We start from the raw sequence: 17,161 nt of genomic DNA, 5'->3' as shown, positions 1-17,161 counted from the left end.
CATATACATAAGAAGAAAACAGCACAAAACTGGGCCTTCACAAGATGAAGCTACAAATACTTTAAATCATGCTGTGTGGTCAGAGGTAGCATCAGCATGGAGTGCAACTTTTCTCAGCCTTGAGTCAGCCAGCCAACGTTGGAAAATATCTGTTACCTGGTGAGAAAGACACATTATCAAACAAAAAGCTCATTCTTTGGAATCAACACACCGTTTATCCGCTGGTGGATATTGTAGAATTAATCCATTAATACTATGCTGTGCTGATGGTGTGCATTATCATGCACTATCTTAAAATGTTTGCTTCCATTTTCTTGAACAATGGTCATTTCTAGCCCCAATCCTTATTACCCCTTCCTGCACTTAGATAGAATGAAACTAGTGAATCGCTTGCATCAGCTTCAGAGTTTTATCACTCAGGCAGGAAGTGAGCTTTGTGGAATTGTAGAGGCACAGGTTAGTGGGTGCACACCTGAGGCCACCTTGTAATTCCTCTGGAGCAGCACTGAAGCACAGACCACCTTCTCTCCATTTGTCAGACTCCTTATTCTTGTTGGTGGTCATGTGTACTTATCCAATCCACAGCTTTCCATTCATGTTGATGTCATACCAAGAGAGGAAAGATGATAATGGAAAAAAGGAAGGTGGTGATGATGAAGAGAAGGGAACTAAGTCATTCCTCATTAACAATAATGATGAAAATTAAGAAAAAGGATAAATCACATCTGAGTATCTGAAGCAAAACTTTACATCTGTCCCTCTGACTCGTTCTCCTGAAGCTCACCGCACATGTTATGGTTTCAGTCCTACTCAGCAGGTCAGTTGTATTGTCTCAGGAGAAATTAGATATTGTAAGAGAAAGTATAGGACTGAGTGACTTGCAATGCAGAAGTTAGCTGGAGTAGTGAATTGACATGGGAACTTCTTAGAACAGGAGCATAAGCTGTCATCTCAAAAGATGAATGTTTGAGAAAAATCACACATGCAAGCTCTGAGGTTAGAATCAAATGACATGGATTCTGGAGTCAAGAATCCCTCCGTTAAGAGAATCTACGTTATCTCAACACATATGGAGGAAGTAGCAATGTCAGATGGAGTCTAACACTACCTGCTCCTGCCCATGCTATTATGTGTCCTGCTCTTGAGCCTGTAATCTCCAATGATTCCAGTGCAAGAGTGCATTGGAAATCATATTCTTTGTATTACTGGACCCATGTACCTTTAGTCCCATGCTGTTTTTCCTTGGAGATCTGTGGGAGCAACACAGTTGACATGTACTGAGCCTGCTGTTTAGCTTCTGAACCCATTATTATTACAAGGTCATTCTGTCGGACAGTTGAATCTAAGTCTCAACACAAGACTAAATGCCACGACTTAGAAAAGTGCTGCTGTGCAACTATTACTTATCCTTGGAAGATCAATGAATTTGTTGGCTGATTTCCCAAACTGTGTTTTTTTTAATCTTAAATGGCATTTCACTTACAGCCTTCATTTAATTCCCAAAGTAGTTTTAGATCACTCTATAAGTCAGTTATAATCTGTGCTGCGTTGAGATAAAATCACTGTCACTTGTGAACCTCTAAATTTATTTTAGTACAGACAGTTTAATCAGGAGTGTCCTTCCATGCTGAAATTTCACACCGCAGAACATTTGTACAAGTATTATTCATTTACAACCTGTGACCATTTAAATTCACAATTCATATAACCATGAATGTTCCCTCTCTCATTTCTTTCCTTAGCTTTACCTAAGATATCCTAAGTATACTTTACATTCCCTGAGTAGCTCCCATTTTAGGATGAAGACTCATGCCATCATTTCCTAGATCTAATGCATTCCCTCACAGGATCTTTCTATCCTCAGTTTCTTGTCCTTCCTTCAATCTACTGACTTGGAAATCGCAGTATATCTCCATTTATCTTATCTTGTTTACTCTTCTTTTCAAATTATCTTTTATCTAGTCATCAGAACCAGTTTTTTAATATGTCTAGGTGCATCCTGAAAAACAAAATTTTCTCAGCTAGTGAAATGCTCACATTCGGGGTTTGTCATATGTGTAGAGAAGCTCATCATTGGAAGTCTGATTCAGAGCACATTGAAATATCTGCAATTAAAAAAAGGTTAAATGGGGAACAATGGATGCTTGAATAGTTGCAACTATGAGCAAATAATTTCTTTTTGGGGTTTAGAGGACATCGTAAATCACAAGAGTGTCTGAATCTCAAGTTGCCTAAGGATGAAAAAATATTTTCCATTGCGATCATTAGCAAGTTATCCGGTTGTGTATAACATTTCTGTTACGAGCAGTTGGGTTTAGACCATGCTGTATTTGCTACTTTGTGTTGAAGTGTCTCTTTTAGCAGTCAATGTCATAACTAATAACTAATGTAGTAACATCCCACTAGAAGACTGAATCTGTGACAATCACTGTATAACTTTGAGTCTGTAATCTTTGGTGTGTCAATGGAACGTACAATTTAGTAAATAATATTAAATCAAAATGTATTTATTGAAAACATCTTGCAGTAACTCATTCTAGCACAAGACATGCTCCATCGTTCCATGAAGGAGGGAAGTACAAACAAAACCACAAGAATTTTAATAATAACTTTTAAAATAGTCTTTTAAAGAAAACAATATATGTAAACAAAATGACATTTTCTGCTCCGTTAATGCACTCCTTTTGATCAAATAAAGTGGTTTTCTCAACTCGTTGGGCATTAACTGATGGGGCACAAAAAATAATTCAAACACATCTTTCAATCAATGTCTTGCATTGCATAGTCAGTGCAAGTCATTTAGGAATATAGGAATTAAGAGCGGGCATAGCCAATTCAGCCTTTCAATTTGATTTGATTTCATTTATTATTGTCACATGTGTCTAGGTACAGTGAAAAGATATGTTTTGCATGCAGTCTAGCAGTATGCAATATGCGTAAGGGGTATAGAACAGAGAAAAGAATATGATGTTACAGCTGCAGAGAAGGTGCACAAAGAATGAGATCAACATTTAAATTTAAAATTTGAGAGGTCTATTGAGCAGTCTAACAACAATGGGGAAGAAGTTGTTCTTGAGTCTGCTGGTTTGTGTGTTCAAGCTTTTGTATCATCTGCCCGATGGAATAGTTGGAAGAGATTACGACGGGTAGGAGGGGTCTTTGATTATGTTCCTAACCTCCCAGGTCCTGCACCCTAAAGCTACAGTCTAGGTTCCCATGTCCCTGCAGAGTTAGTTTAATCCCCCCCAAAGAGCACTAGCAAACCTCCCCCCAATGATACTGGTGCCCCTCAGGTTCAGGTGTAGACCATCCTGTTTATAGAGGTCCCACCTTCCCCAGAAAGAACCCCAGTTATCCAGAAACCGGAATCCCTCCCTCATGCACCATCCCTGTAGCCACGCATTTAACTGTTCTCTCTCCCTATTCCTCGACTCTCTATCACGTGACACGGGTAACAAACCAGAGACAACAACTCTGTTTGTTCTAACTCTGAGCTTCCAACCTAGCTCCCTGAAAGCCTGCCTAACATCCTCAGCCCTCTTCCTACCTATGTCGTTGGTGCCAATGTGGACCACGACTTCGGGCTGCTCCCCCTCCCCCTTAAGGACCCGGAAAACATGAACAGAGACGTCACGTACCCTTGCACCTGGGAGGCAACATACCAAACGTGAGTCTCTCTCGCCCCCACAAAACCGCCCCTCCTGCGCGCTTTTATAGGGAAGAAAACCTACCCAGGTAAGCTTGCGCCACACCAGCTTCCGGGTCCGCTCCGCGCTTTTTCTAAAAAAAACTTTCAAATTTAAACCGTTAAACAAATGTCACCGAGCCTTCAAGCAGCCACTGCCAAACAGCCCTTACCTGCTCCGCTGAGAGAGTGAGGATCTTGGGGTTTGGAGATTAGTCTGGTTAGAATTATGGTGTTGAAGGTGGAGCTATTTGAAATGAGCATAACAAACATTGAGTGCATCAGGGAAGGGTGTATTTTTGTCCACTATTCTGTTCTGCTCTGCTTTGAATCCCGTTGTGTCACAGCATGTCAGGCAGCATACGAGGAGCAGGAGAATTGACATTTCAAGCATAAGCACAAACAGCAATTTTCCTGTTCCTCGGAAGCTGCCTGACTGGTTGTGCTTTATCAGCAGCACACGCTTCGACTTCTCTCACTCTATATCTATGATCTCTTGTTCGAGACTGTTCTACAAGCAGGAGCATCTGTTCAATGTCTACCTTATCAATCCCCTTTATTATTTTCCGTACCTAAATCAGATGCCCCCTTCATCCTTCTGAACTCCAGCGAATGCAAGCCCATGCTATTCAATCGGTCCTCGTGTGAGGCCCTTTCATCCCTAGATTTATTCCTTGAAAAAAAAACGTGATGTTGACCTTCAAACTATCCGAGTAGGGGGAGGAATTCTGTTCAAGATTTGATTCTCAGACATATTACAGTCAATGCTGCAGATATGGAAGTGGAAGAGGTCACTCCCCAGCTGAGAAACATGTTTTTCTATAAAGACAGATACATTCTGCTCCAGTCGTAGCTTCGATGAATGAATATAAGAGTGAACTTAATCTAGCATACAGTAGGTCCCTGAATAATGAATGCCTGTCTTACAAATGCTTGTACTTACAAACGCACGGGTGTAATTTTAAAGATCGGACATATGGGCACTTCCTGCATATTGTCCTGCACTGTGTTCTGACTTCCAAACAAATCCACTTGTGAACAGATTCCAAAACAGTATCTGTTTGTGACCTAGGGACTGCTTGTATGTTTTTTTTTTGCCCACTGTCTTAAAACCTCTCTGCAAATTCTTATTTATATTAGCCCCTGTGAAAGTAGATCATATCTGATGAATTGTACCCCTCATACATTGAGCAGAAAGTGGTCTGTATGATTTTCCATTTTGACATTAAGTAGACAGAAATTCAGGAAGATTCCACTGTGGGCATACTTTCCTAATTGTCCTGCATGGGCTCTAATTACTTTAATATTTATACCCAAGTGCACTAGAGAGGGTCTGCCTTTGCATATGTCTCATGGATTTGATTTAACATCCTTCCCTCTTTATTTAATTGTAGAAAGTACTTCTCTCCTTGGTTATGTCTTTTCTGATGAAAAATCACATCTGGAACCTTGATGGATCCATTGTGCGTGTGCAAAATTCCCTGTTGATGATAACAACTATGGGGAAATCATGGGTAATTGCATTTAAACAGTCAGTGCTGTTTGATTTTCATTTGAGTTTTCTTTAATGGCATACCTGGCCTTATAATTTATTTCGTTCAATTGTGGAAGGGGTGGGGGTAGGTGGGGACAAAGGGAGCACATAACCGTAAATTGACCATGCATGCAATGGTGTGTTCATGTAACCTTGCACTTCAAGGCAGTCAATATCCAGCTTTTGACAAACCTTTTTCCGCTAAAGAACATAAATGCCTTCTGGCAGTAATGATGCAAAGCACTATGACTGCAACCCATTCATGGAATAAAGCTAATGGATAACAGTTTGTTATGGACCAGGCCAGACCCTCTCAAAACATTCCAGCAAAGTAGCCCAAGCCCTAATTTTGCTCGTTGTATTAAGCAGGTGTAACACGGATATTCCAGGAGGGATGCAGCTGGTCAACCCACTTAGTTTTAAACAAAGCAAAATCAATTTACAAGATAACCAAATAAAATGCAATCAAAAGAGAACAGAATACCAAATAACTTAGGTGAAAATAAGGACTGCAGATGCTGGAGATTAGAGTCAAGAGTGTGGTGCTGGAAAAGCACAGCAGGTCAGGCAGCATCCTGCTCCTCAGTTGCTGCTTGACCTGCTCTGCTTTTCCACCACCACACTACTGAATAATTTATCCTATCCAAAAACCCAACAGATCATACCAACGTATTGATGCTGTTCCAAATACTTGCAACAATTCCCATAAATATCCCTTGGCACAAAAGGTAAAAGCAAACACAGGTTCTCACAGGAGAGAAGTCAGAGAGAGAGTACCAGCCTGGACCTGCTTCTTTGGAGCAGCAGGTTTTTCCACACAAATTCTAAAAACCAAAACTAAACCAGAGACAAACTGAGCTTGGAGAACTGCCCACTCCCCTTTCATTGTTGTTTTTTAAAAACTTGAAAGAATTCTGCCAAAAACAGCATCGTTACCTATTATCACATTGACCCTAAAAGCCATCACCTTCAGACATTTTGCTGTCTATGTTGTTTACGACCTCTCTGAAAAGAAAAGCCAAGAACGACATAACCTTGTTAAAGGAGCAGCTTCGTCACAGACACAGAAAAATATTTTTAAAATTACATTAGTGAAACACGATTTCCTCTTACGTCTTACAATATTATTTGATTTTGTTTTAATTCCATTATAGCATCATTGTTACTGAGTTATCCAATAAGCTATGAATGAAAAGGTTAATGTATTGGTCATGTTGTGTTATGTCACAAATTAATGAGATGCCTATCCAAGTGACTTAATATAGATACATCACCATGGTTACTGTTATTATTGCTCTAGTGTTTGCAATCCTTCTGCAAATCTCTCTTTTGCAACTTCCTGGAAGATGTACCAGAAGGTTTCAGAGATATTATTGTCTTGACCTCAATGTCACTTTAAAAGGAATAATGCATGTACAAAGCCAAACTGAGTAAAATGAAGATCACAAAGTATTGAATTATGACAGTATAGCCCCAGGGAAACTATCGGTTTTGATTTTCAAAAGTGGGCAACTAAGCAGCCAGCCACAGTTTGGCTTTATACAATTGACAATGTTTACAGTTTTCCTGTCCACAATTCTTGTTAGGTTTCCTACCAAAGATTGTGCAGGATCAACGCTATGCCAGGCAACACAAAGGCTGAGAAATTTGTGCATGCACATTGTTGAGAAAGTGTAGGGAATTGTGATATTACTTTTAGGGGTGACATGCTATTGAGCAAATATCCTGGATGTGACTGGCTGCCATTGAACAGTCTTGCTTAGAGCTACTGCAACTCTGCCTTCATGCAATAATAGTTGTTGATTCTTCATAACAAGTCTCCCTGCAGATCCCTGCTGTGAGATTAGTAAATTTGTGTAAGCAAACACAGAATCACAACATGATGATCAGCTTTCTAAGGGGATAACAGAGCTGGCTATAGCTTCAGTGCTGATCAAAGAGTTTAAAAACCTCATGGAGTGAAAGAATGGCCTCGTAATTGACAGACTAATAAGATAAAGCAGAAAATATTCAGTCTTCGTGGCTGAACAGCAACATCTGCAAGCGCTAGATGCAGCTACTGGTACTGGCGTAATAGCCAGGATGCAGAAAGTAAATGAGCCACATGGGAAGTGATTGGTGTAAAAGAGCATTGGGTTCAGCTATACAAGGAACCTGATTCCAGATGTATAACCAAACTTTCTGCAGCGTACTGCAGCAGTGACAGGGAGCGCTTAGAGACTTTAGTAAAAACCAATACATGATGCTAATAGTAAGACAGACCAGAGTGAAGATCTGAGAAAGCAAACAGGCCTTTCCACAGTACAAATATAGCATACTGCACAGACAAAATTGAACTTTTGGAAGCTTTTGCTATTTATAGCTGCATATGTTGAAGAAAAACAGCAACATGGACTCCTAACCAAAGTCAACAAGGGAGCAAGTGCAAACGTCTTACCAATCAGAATCCTGACAGGAGTTGTATCTGGATTATTGGAAGTCAACAATACAACCCAAATTAACTGTGAATAATGCGACATCCGTTCTTTCAGAATGCACTGGCATTGAAATGCAAGTCTGCATGACAAACTGAAGTATTTTACTTGGTAAGGATGAGCACACCAAAAACTGCAGCATTATTGGCATATGCAGAGCTCAATATTGTGACCATTCATGAGACTACCAATACCAATTTCAGTGAAGCAAAGCCATGAATAGTTCTCACTGAATCCATCTATGTCTGCCCACCGATGTATTAGACCGATTTGACTCTTTGGAAAGTACTGTAGTAGTTAAGATTGAGAAAAGAAGGAACTTCTTCTATCAGAGGGTTGTGAGTCTTTGAAATTTCTTGCCACAGAGAGCTTTATGACAGAGTCCTTGTGTATATGTAAGGCAGAGATAGATAGGTTCTTGATCAGTATGAGAATCAAGAAGAAAGTGCATGCAAGGAATGTCAAATCAACTATGATCCTATTGAATGGTGGAGCAGGCTGGAGGGACCAAACAGCCAACTCCTGATCCTATTTATTAGGATCTTATGGTCTTAAACTTCCTTCAATCCTGGAAAGTGTATTCTGTACATCCAGCTTAAGGATGAAGAAGGTGGCAGGGATCATCAAAGCATTATATATATGTGCACCATAAGACACAAAACTATCATATGAGAAGTGAAAACGCATAGAAAAATCCAGGTATGCTTGGACCCACAACATAAATCTTGATCTAAAGACATAATCAGATAAATTCCAATAATTCAAGGAACTAAATTCCAAATTCACAGGAGCTTTTTTCTTTCACCAACTAAGACCAGACATACGTATTTGTTGGTTCACTTGGTCGAGGAATCTCAAGAACATGCGATCTTCAGAACACATTCAGAGGATATTGCTTCCGGACACTACTATTTGGTTTATCCACCAGTGCGAACCTGTTCCTACAGCATAAGGTGAGCATTGCAGGAAGTAATCCTGGATTCTGTGCATTGTTGATGCTTATGCAATGATGGCTAAAACTAAAGAGCATGACCGAAATATACACTTACTAATGGTGGCAACTCATCACGAAGAACTTGTTTTCAACAGCAAGAATTGTCAATTGAGTTTACATCAGATCAACATTTTTTGACTCTATTAAGTTCTGGGATCTGTCTTAACCCAGGAAACTCAAATGTCCAACAATCAATTATTCCCCAGCACATAGAACACCTGTAGAAATATCTCGGAATTTATAACTCCGTAATAACATCATACCAAACTTGGCCGATGCAATGAATGTTCACTATATATTATCATCATTTAAAACTTTGCTTCTAAAGTTGACAAACCTATGTGTAGCTTTAAATTGATTTACATTTCTATATTATACTTGTTGAGGATTGGAGGGCATAGATTTTGCTCCATTTTTGAGTAACACAGGATTATCTGGTAATTTGTGTACATGCATTGAAATAAGACCTTTAGAAAACTCTTGAAGTAAATTGTTTAGTGCTTTCAAAGTCAACGTTAGAAGAGAAGAGGAGAACATGTGGGCTGCTGTCTGGCAAGAAGCTGTCTAGCAGCACAAGGAGACAGAAACTGATTAATTTATATAAGAAGAACCACCCAGAAGGTCAGTGAGTGCACAGGGTTTCTTTCACAAAATAACAGTCATTTATGGAGGAATAAACTTGTGGCATCAGCGGTGCAGATTAGTACTCTCCAAAACCTTCAGAGTAGAATAAAATAAGGCCAAAGTGGCTTAATAGTTAGTAAGAGAAAAGTTCCAGAATGAGAAAAAGTCAACATATACAGCTCATACAGAATGCCTGAATTTAAGGAAATCCTACGAAGAAATAAATGAGATGTGTTGGCAGTTAAGGGTCTCATGAAGGGACATTAACTAAAGACATTAATATCAAATGACTGTTGGCATTTGTCAGAAAGAAGCCTAGTGCAGCTATGACTAATAAACAAGAAACTTTGGAAGAGAAACAGATTGAGCTTTTACTGAACAGTCAGGTTGTTGTTGAAGGTAGAAAGATTTAATCTTTGGATTAGATTCCCTACAATATAGGAACAGGCCCTTCAGCCCAACAAGTCCACACCAACCCTTTGAAGAGTAACCCACCCAGACCCCTACCCTATATTTACACCTGACTAATGCGCTTAACAATTTAGCATGGGCAATTTAGCATGGCCAATTTACCTGACCTGTATATCTCTGGATTGTGGGGGGAAACCAGAGCACCTGGAGGAAACTCATGTAGACGCAGGGAGAACATGCAAACTCCACACAGTCATACGAGGCAGGAATTGAACCTGAGTCCCGAGCACTGTGAGGCAGCAGTGCCAACCACTGAACCACCATGCCACCCATATTGTTGATACTTGCAAGGAAAATATTTCAAATTGTTCTTATATAGTGAAGTCTTTTATTTTCCTTGAGTGTATAATTAATATTAACGTTATTTTGTTAAAACTGCATTGACATGTTCTTGTGAATATATTAGGGAGAGGTGGTATTACAGCTAGACTGTTAATCCAGAGATCCAGGTAATGTTCTGGAAAGGATTCTGGATTAGAGTGGTGCTGGAAAAGCACAGCACTTCAGGCAGCATCCAACCAAACTATTATCTCCCAGACCATACAGAACCTCATCACCTCAGGAGATCACCCACCCACAGTTTCCAACCTCATAGTACGGGAACCCCGCACTGCCCGGTTCTACCTCCTTCCCAAGATCCACAAGCCTAACCACCCTGGCCGACCCATTGTCTCAGCATGCTCCTGCCCCACTGAACTCACCTCTACCTACCATGACACTGTCCTATCCCCCCAGTCCAGGAACTCCCCACATACATTCGAGACACCACCCATGCCCTCCACCTCCTCCAAGACTTCCATTTCCCTAGTCCCCAACATCTCATCTTCACCATGGATATCCAATCCCTCTACACCTCCATCCGCCAATACCAGGGCCTCTAAGCCCTCCGTTTCTTCCTCTCCCGACGTCCCCAACAGTACCCTTCCACCGACACTCTCATTCATTTGGTTGAACTGGTTCTCACCTTTAACTATTTCTCCTTCAAATCCTCCCACTTCCTCCAGACCAAAGGGGTAGCCATAGGCACCCGTAAGGACCCCAGTTATGCCTGTCTCTTCTTTGGCTTCGTAGAACAGTCCATCTTCCGCAGTTACACCGGCACCACTCCCCACCTCTTCCTCCGCTACATTGATGACTGCATTGGCGCCACCTCATGCTCCCACGAGGAGGTTGAGCAATTCATCAACTTCATCAACACATTCCACCCTGACCTTAAATTTACCTGGAGCATCTCTGATACCTCCCTCCCCTTCCTGGACCTCTCCATCTCCATTAATGACGACCTACTTGACACCGACATTTTTTACAAACCCACTGACTCTCACAGCTACCTGGATTACACCTCTTCCCACCCTACCTCCTGCAAAAATGCCATCCCGTATTCCCAATTCCTCCGCCTCCACTGTATCTGCTCCCAGGAGGACCAGTTCCACCACAGAACACACCAGATGGCCTCTTTCTTTAGAGACCGCAATTTCCCTTCCCATGTGGTTAAAGATGCCCTCCAATGCATCTCATCCACAACCTCCACCCTCAGACCCCATCCCTTCAACCGTAACCGCAGGAATTGCAAAACCTGCGCCCACACCTCCTCCCTCACCTCCATTTAAGGCCTCAAAGGAGTCTTCCACGTCCATCAAAGTTTTACCTGCACATCCACCAATATAATTTATTGTATCTGTTGCTCCCGATGCCGTCTCCTCTACATTGGGGAGACTGGGCACCTCCTAGCAGAGCGCTTTAGGGAACATCTCTAGGACACCCCCACCAATCGACCACACCGCCCTGAGGTCCAACATTTAAACTCCCCCTCCCACTCAGCCGAGGACATGGAGGACCTGGGCCTCCTTCACCGCCGCTCCCCTATCACCCAATGCCTGGAGGAAGAACGCCTCATCTTCCGTTTCAGAACACTTCAACCCCAGGGCATCAATGTGGACTTCACCAGGTTCCGCATTTCCCCTTCCCCCACCTCACCCCAGTTCCAAATTTCCAGTTCAGCACTGTGCCCATGACTTGTCCTACCTGCCTATCTTCCTCTCCATCTATCACTCCACCCTCCTCTCTGACTATCACCTTCATCCCCCACCCCCATTCACCCATTGTAATCTTTGCTACCTTCCCTCACCCTCCTCCCTGACCTATCACCTTCATCCCCACCCCCACTCATCTATTGTACTCTATGCTACTTTCTCTCCATTCCCTACCGTCCTCTCATTTATCTCTTCACCCTTCAGGCACTCTGCTTGTATTCCTGATGAAGGTTTTTTTGCCCGAAACATCAATTTTCCTGCTCCTCGGATGCTGCCTGAACTGCTGTGCTTTTCCAGCACCACTCTAATCCAGAATCTGGTTTACAGCATCTGCAGTCATTGTTTATACCTAATGCTCTGGAAACCCAGGCTAGAATCTCACTACGGCAGATGGTGGAATATGAATTCAATTTTAAAAAGTCTGAAATTAAGAATCTAATGATGGCCATGAATCCATTGTCAGTTGTCAGAAAAAAAAATCTCGTTCACGAATATCCTTTTGCGAAGGAAATCATAGAATCCCAATATTGTGGAAACAGGGCATTTGACCCAGTAGGTCCACACTGACCCTCCGAAGAGTAATGAACTCAGACCAATTCCCCTACATTTACCGCTGACTAATGCAACTAATCTACGCATCCCTGAACACTATGGCCAATTCACCTAAACTGCACATCTTTGGATTGGGGAGGAAACCGGAGCACCCAAAGGAAATCCACACAGACACGGAAAGAATGTGCAAACTCCACATAGGCAGTGGCCCGAGGTTGGAATCAAACCCGGGTCCTTGGCGCTGTGAGGCAACAGTGCTAACCACTGAACCACTGTGCTGCTCCTTACCTGGTATGGCCTATATATGTGACTACAGACCCACAGCAATGAGATTGACTCTTAATAATTCGGAATGGGCAATAAATGATGGCCTAGCTAACAATACTGTAATCATGTGAATGAATTTTAAAAAAAAATCAGTGGCTGGTCCCAATAGTAAAAGCGTTGCAAAAACAAAACTTACTGTTTAGCAAGCCAGATTTTATTCCATAATTTGTCCAACATTACCATCAGGTGGAATCATAACACTGAAGATGTTCCATATGTCTGACATTGGTATCATCGATATGTGTTTGAGTCACTTAATCAATGGAAGTTGCAATAGGAAGCCAGTTTAGGACAACCCTACTAAGCCATCAACTGTCCAGGTTCTCAGATATATGAAACACATCCTCAAAATCAAGGGAGAATGAGGATGGCTTTGTGGTGATTTGCCCGTCCATTGGAAATCTTTGCTTTCTGGACTTTCGGAGTTTTTGTTTGCTGGTCTGAAGCAGCTGCTCCAATGTCAAGTTCAACTTCTGTTTCAAAGTCCAAAACATTTCCATTGTTTCAGAAATTGTCATTTTAGTAGAAGGATGTGTCTCATTGTAAGATTCTGCATCTTCTGTTCTTGTAAATCATCAAGTGGCCATTATCCTTAATAGCATAGACATCACTCTTGTCATTTTGCAAAAGGCATCCGTGCATTTGAAATTCTCAACCGATTAGAAAAATCAAAATTGCCAACTATGAAGTTGTTTTGACAACTTGCAGCAAATTTGCCATTGATAAGGTGAATTTTTTAGAATGCATATACTGTTGTATAATGAGAGTATCATGATCACATAATTGATGACATGCCTCTGAAACCAGTAGAAAAGAAGACACTATTTTTGAAGGAGGTCTTCGACCCTATTATGAGAGAACTGCAATTAGTAACCCACATTCGGATAAAAATAAAGTTAGTGTCAAGCTACATAAGGAGATGAAGAACCTTAATTAGTGATAAGTAGCAAGTAGCCTCAGGGATGGTGCAATACAGGCATACACAGCTGGAAATACTTCAGACCAGTATCTCAATATGCAGGTTGCAGTGTTGGATTAATGACGAGAAGAAAGCATATATTTTCATTTAAATCAATGGAAATTAAAATTGGAAGACGTTCTCATCTTATTGGGCCATTTTGAATGGAAGACCCCATCCTGGCTTACCTGAACATTATTGCAGGGAATGACAGGAGATGCACCTGAACCTACTATCTCTCCTGCCAATACACCACATGACTCGAGGACGATTCATTTGCGTTGTAATCCATGGGTTCTATGGATGCAAGTTGTTTCAAATTTTAAATGACTAAATCCGTACCAGAATATGCCTCAGCTTCACTTCCTCTGTTCACACAGTTATGCGCTTACAATCTGTTTGTGAATTCACCTAACTGTCCAGCGCACAAAACTAAACATGTCACATTGACTGGCAGCTACTTCAACGAAGAAAAAAAATCTATAGCTCAATTGCTTTCCCTCAAAGCCAATGATAAATGACGATCACCCCTCCATTCAAACAGTCATTTCAATTGATTTGTACAAGTGATTCACTATTTTTAAACGTGATGCTGAGACCTCTTTACAAACAAAATTGAACTGGCCTAACCTACATGGTCACTACTACCCATCAGTAAACCTGATGGATTTGGTGTCCAGAAGTAACACCCGATCAATTTGATGAGGTTATACTCCCGCAAGCTTGTGTCAACAGTGAAAAACTGTCTCAATGAAACAATGATTTTTCTCGAGCTTTTTCAAGGATTTGTTTTCTTTTTCAACTCAGCTACTGCCTGCAGTCATGACCTGGGAGCTGCACCAGAATCCAGATGGCCTCCAAAATGACTGAGTGCACAGATCATGTAAGACCTGCATGTCACACCCTGACCCTCAAATAATTATTCAAGTTTGAACCTTTTGCATGTTCTCGGTGCAGATTTGCAGAGGAATGAGCAGATCTGGATTTGAACTCGGATAAGCTCATGCAAATGTTCCAAGTAATCAAAAATATTTGAAAATGCTGGCAATTTAGAATGTTAACAGTGAATATCAGAAATATACAACATCTCAATCTGCACCTTTCCAGGTAGTCTGACAAAACATTTTAATTTCACAACTAGCTGTCTATTTCAAAGATTGTGTTTTTTTCATGCATGCAACTGATGCATCTCAGAGGAGCTTTTGCAATATATTCAATCAAAGTATTGCCATTTCCATGAGAAGCAAGGAAGGGCAGACTCTTTGTAGTTTATATTAAACCACAAAATGGACAATTTTGGGATAGTGAGAAGTAATGCTAAAAGTTTCAAACAAAACATCAACCTGCGTCAAACCATTTTTATCAGACTTTTGATGGGGCCAGTGATTTGTGGAGATTCGTTTGGGGGATGGGGAGCAGATGACGGTCAGGCTATGAATTTGCCATCAAGGGATGGGTGGCTTGTTGACATTTCTTTCTATCTTTTCAAGAAGATGCATTCCCTCATTTGAACAGTGCTCAAATTTTTAAAAAATGCCAACTGAGATTCCCTAGTCTTGGGAAACCCGAAAAGTAAAAGGAGGTGAGCAGAACAGTTCACTGAGGTAAGTTACTTTACAGCAGCAAAGCCTATACATTGGATGGGTAACCTGGGGTAAAATAAAATGCACAGGCCCTGCCGTTAAAACTGTAAGGATTTAAACTCTAGGGCATTCAGGGTAACCTGTACTTCTGGCTTTCCTGACTCTTTCCATCCATCCTTAAATTCAAAACTAGGTCTTAAAGAAGATTAGTGCCTTTGACTTATTACCTTGGGTAATAGGGTGGAGTGAGTAGGTAACCGAAAGATAGGTAGAAGAGGCTACCAATGTGAAACTTGGGGGAATAATGTACTAGGGAGGAAAAAAACAGAGAGCACTTGCTATTTTTTTCTAGTATCAGGAAAAAGTAACTCCATCCACAATCACAAACATTCACTCGGTCCATCAATAGCGTCTCTTATCTGCCACGTCTAACACCCACACACTGCATTGCAACAATCCATCGAGTCTTCTTCGGTGATGTCTTCCAAACTTCTATCACTTGGAAGAACAAACTCATCACTACATGAAAGCAGTTTCTCATCCAAGCCAGATATTTGTTTTGGAAATATATCATCAATCCTTAACGAATGTTGGGTTATCAACTTGGAAATGTCTCTCTATCTACACTCTGCAATTGTTCAGGAAGGCAACTTCCCATCAACCATAACTATAGATATACAGTAAATGCCCATTAATAAATATAGCAAGATAAACAGTGGCACCTTACCATTTCAATACACAGGGTATTTCAGAACAAGCTAACCTCATGATTGTAATTGTTTTAAAAGAAAGGCTAGTATCTAGATGCATTGTATTATAAATATCTCACCAATTCTCCATCAGGAACACCTTCCAAGCTTATAACATCTCACACCTAGAAGGACAATTTCAGTGAATTAATGGGAATGCTATCACCTTCAGCTTTCCTTCCAAAGGCGACATCATTCTGATTCGGAAACAAATCATCATTCCTTCACTGTTGCTCAGTTAAAACCTTGAAACTTGCTTCCTAACTGAATTGTGAATGTCTCTTCAACACATGGACTGCAGTGGTTCAAGAAGGCAGCTCACCACCAAGAAGACCAATTTTATTTTATTGGTCTTGGGAGTTTAAAATGGAGGTAGGTACTGGTTTAAACTATGGGATAGAGGAAGGAGATGTGACAGTTTAAAAGAAAATTACTGGAACTTATTGCATTTTCCACATGGCCTTATTTAAGCAGTGGAGGAGGTGGTGAAGGAGATATCCAGGAGGGATATGATTAGAATATTTCAAGCAGGATACAATGTATTGGTATTTAATGCACCTTCAAAGTGAACCTCTGAAATTAAAATTCATTGGTCCCTGTACATTCTTTAGGAGGGTTGGTAAAATTATGGATACTCACAACTTCAGGAAGAAAAAAATGTTGTTGTCAAGCAAACATGTTGAAATGATATTGCAGGGAAGAAGATAAGAGGCTGCATTATTTTAAAGTGAAAGGTTTAGAGGGAATTTGAGGAAAAGCTTTTTCCACCCAGAGTGTGGTGGGGTCTAGCATATGTTGCCTGGGAGTATATTGAGGCAGGAAACATCACCGTCTTTGAAAAGTACTCAGATGAGCACTTAAAGAGCCATAACATTTTAGCCTGGTGCAGGAAAGTGGGACTGGTGGAGTTATCAGTGTATGTTTAGCAGTACAGACTTGGGGCTGAATGGGCTCCTTTACTTCTGTATCATTCTAAAGAGCAGTTGTGTCAGGTTATAAGAGTAGTGAGGGATGAAGAGGTAGCAAGAGAAGTGGAAAGGAAAGTTGACAGTTGTGCGTCTCCTACGATTCAACTAGTCAACCAACAGAAATCCTAAGTGAGATTGAGACTGTGTTACCATATTTAGAGGAAGGGTAATGGGAAATTTAGTTAGCTTCTTTTGGGGAGTTTAATGAA

Source organism: Chiloscyllium punctatum, chromosome 4 (genome assembly GCF_047496795.1).
Source record: "Chiloscyllium punctatum isolate Juve2018m chromosome 4, sChiPun1.3, whole genome shotgun sequence".
NCBI lineage: Eukaryota > Metazoa > Chordata > Chondrichthyes > Orectolobiformes > Hemiscylliidae > Chiloscyllium > Chiloscyllium punctatum.
The sequence above is the reverse complement of the archived record's forward strand: the minus strand, read 5'-3'. Positions refer to the sequence as shown.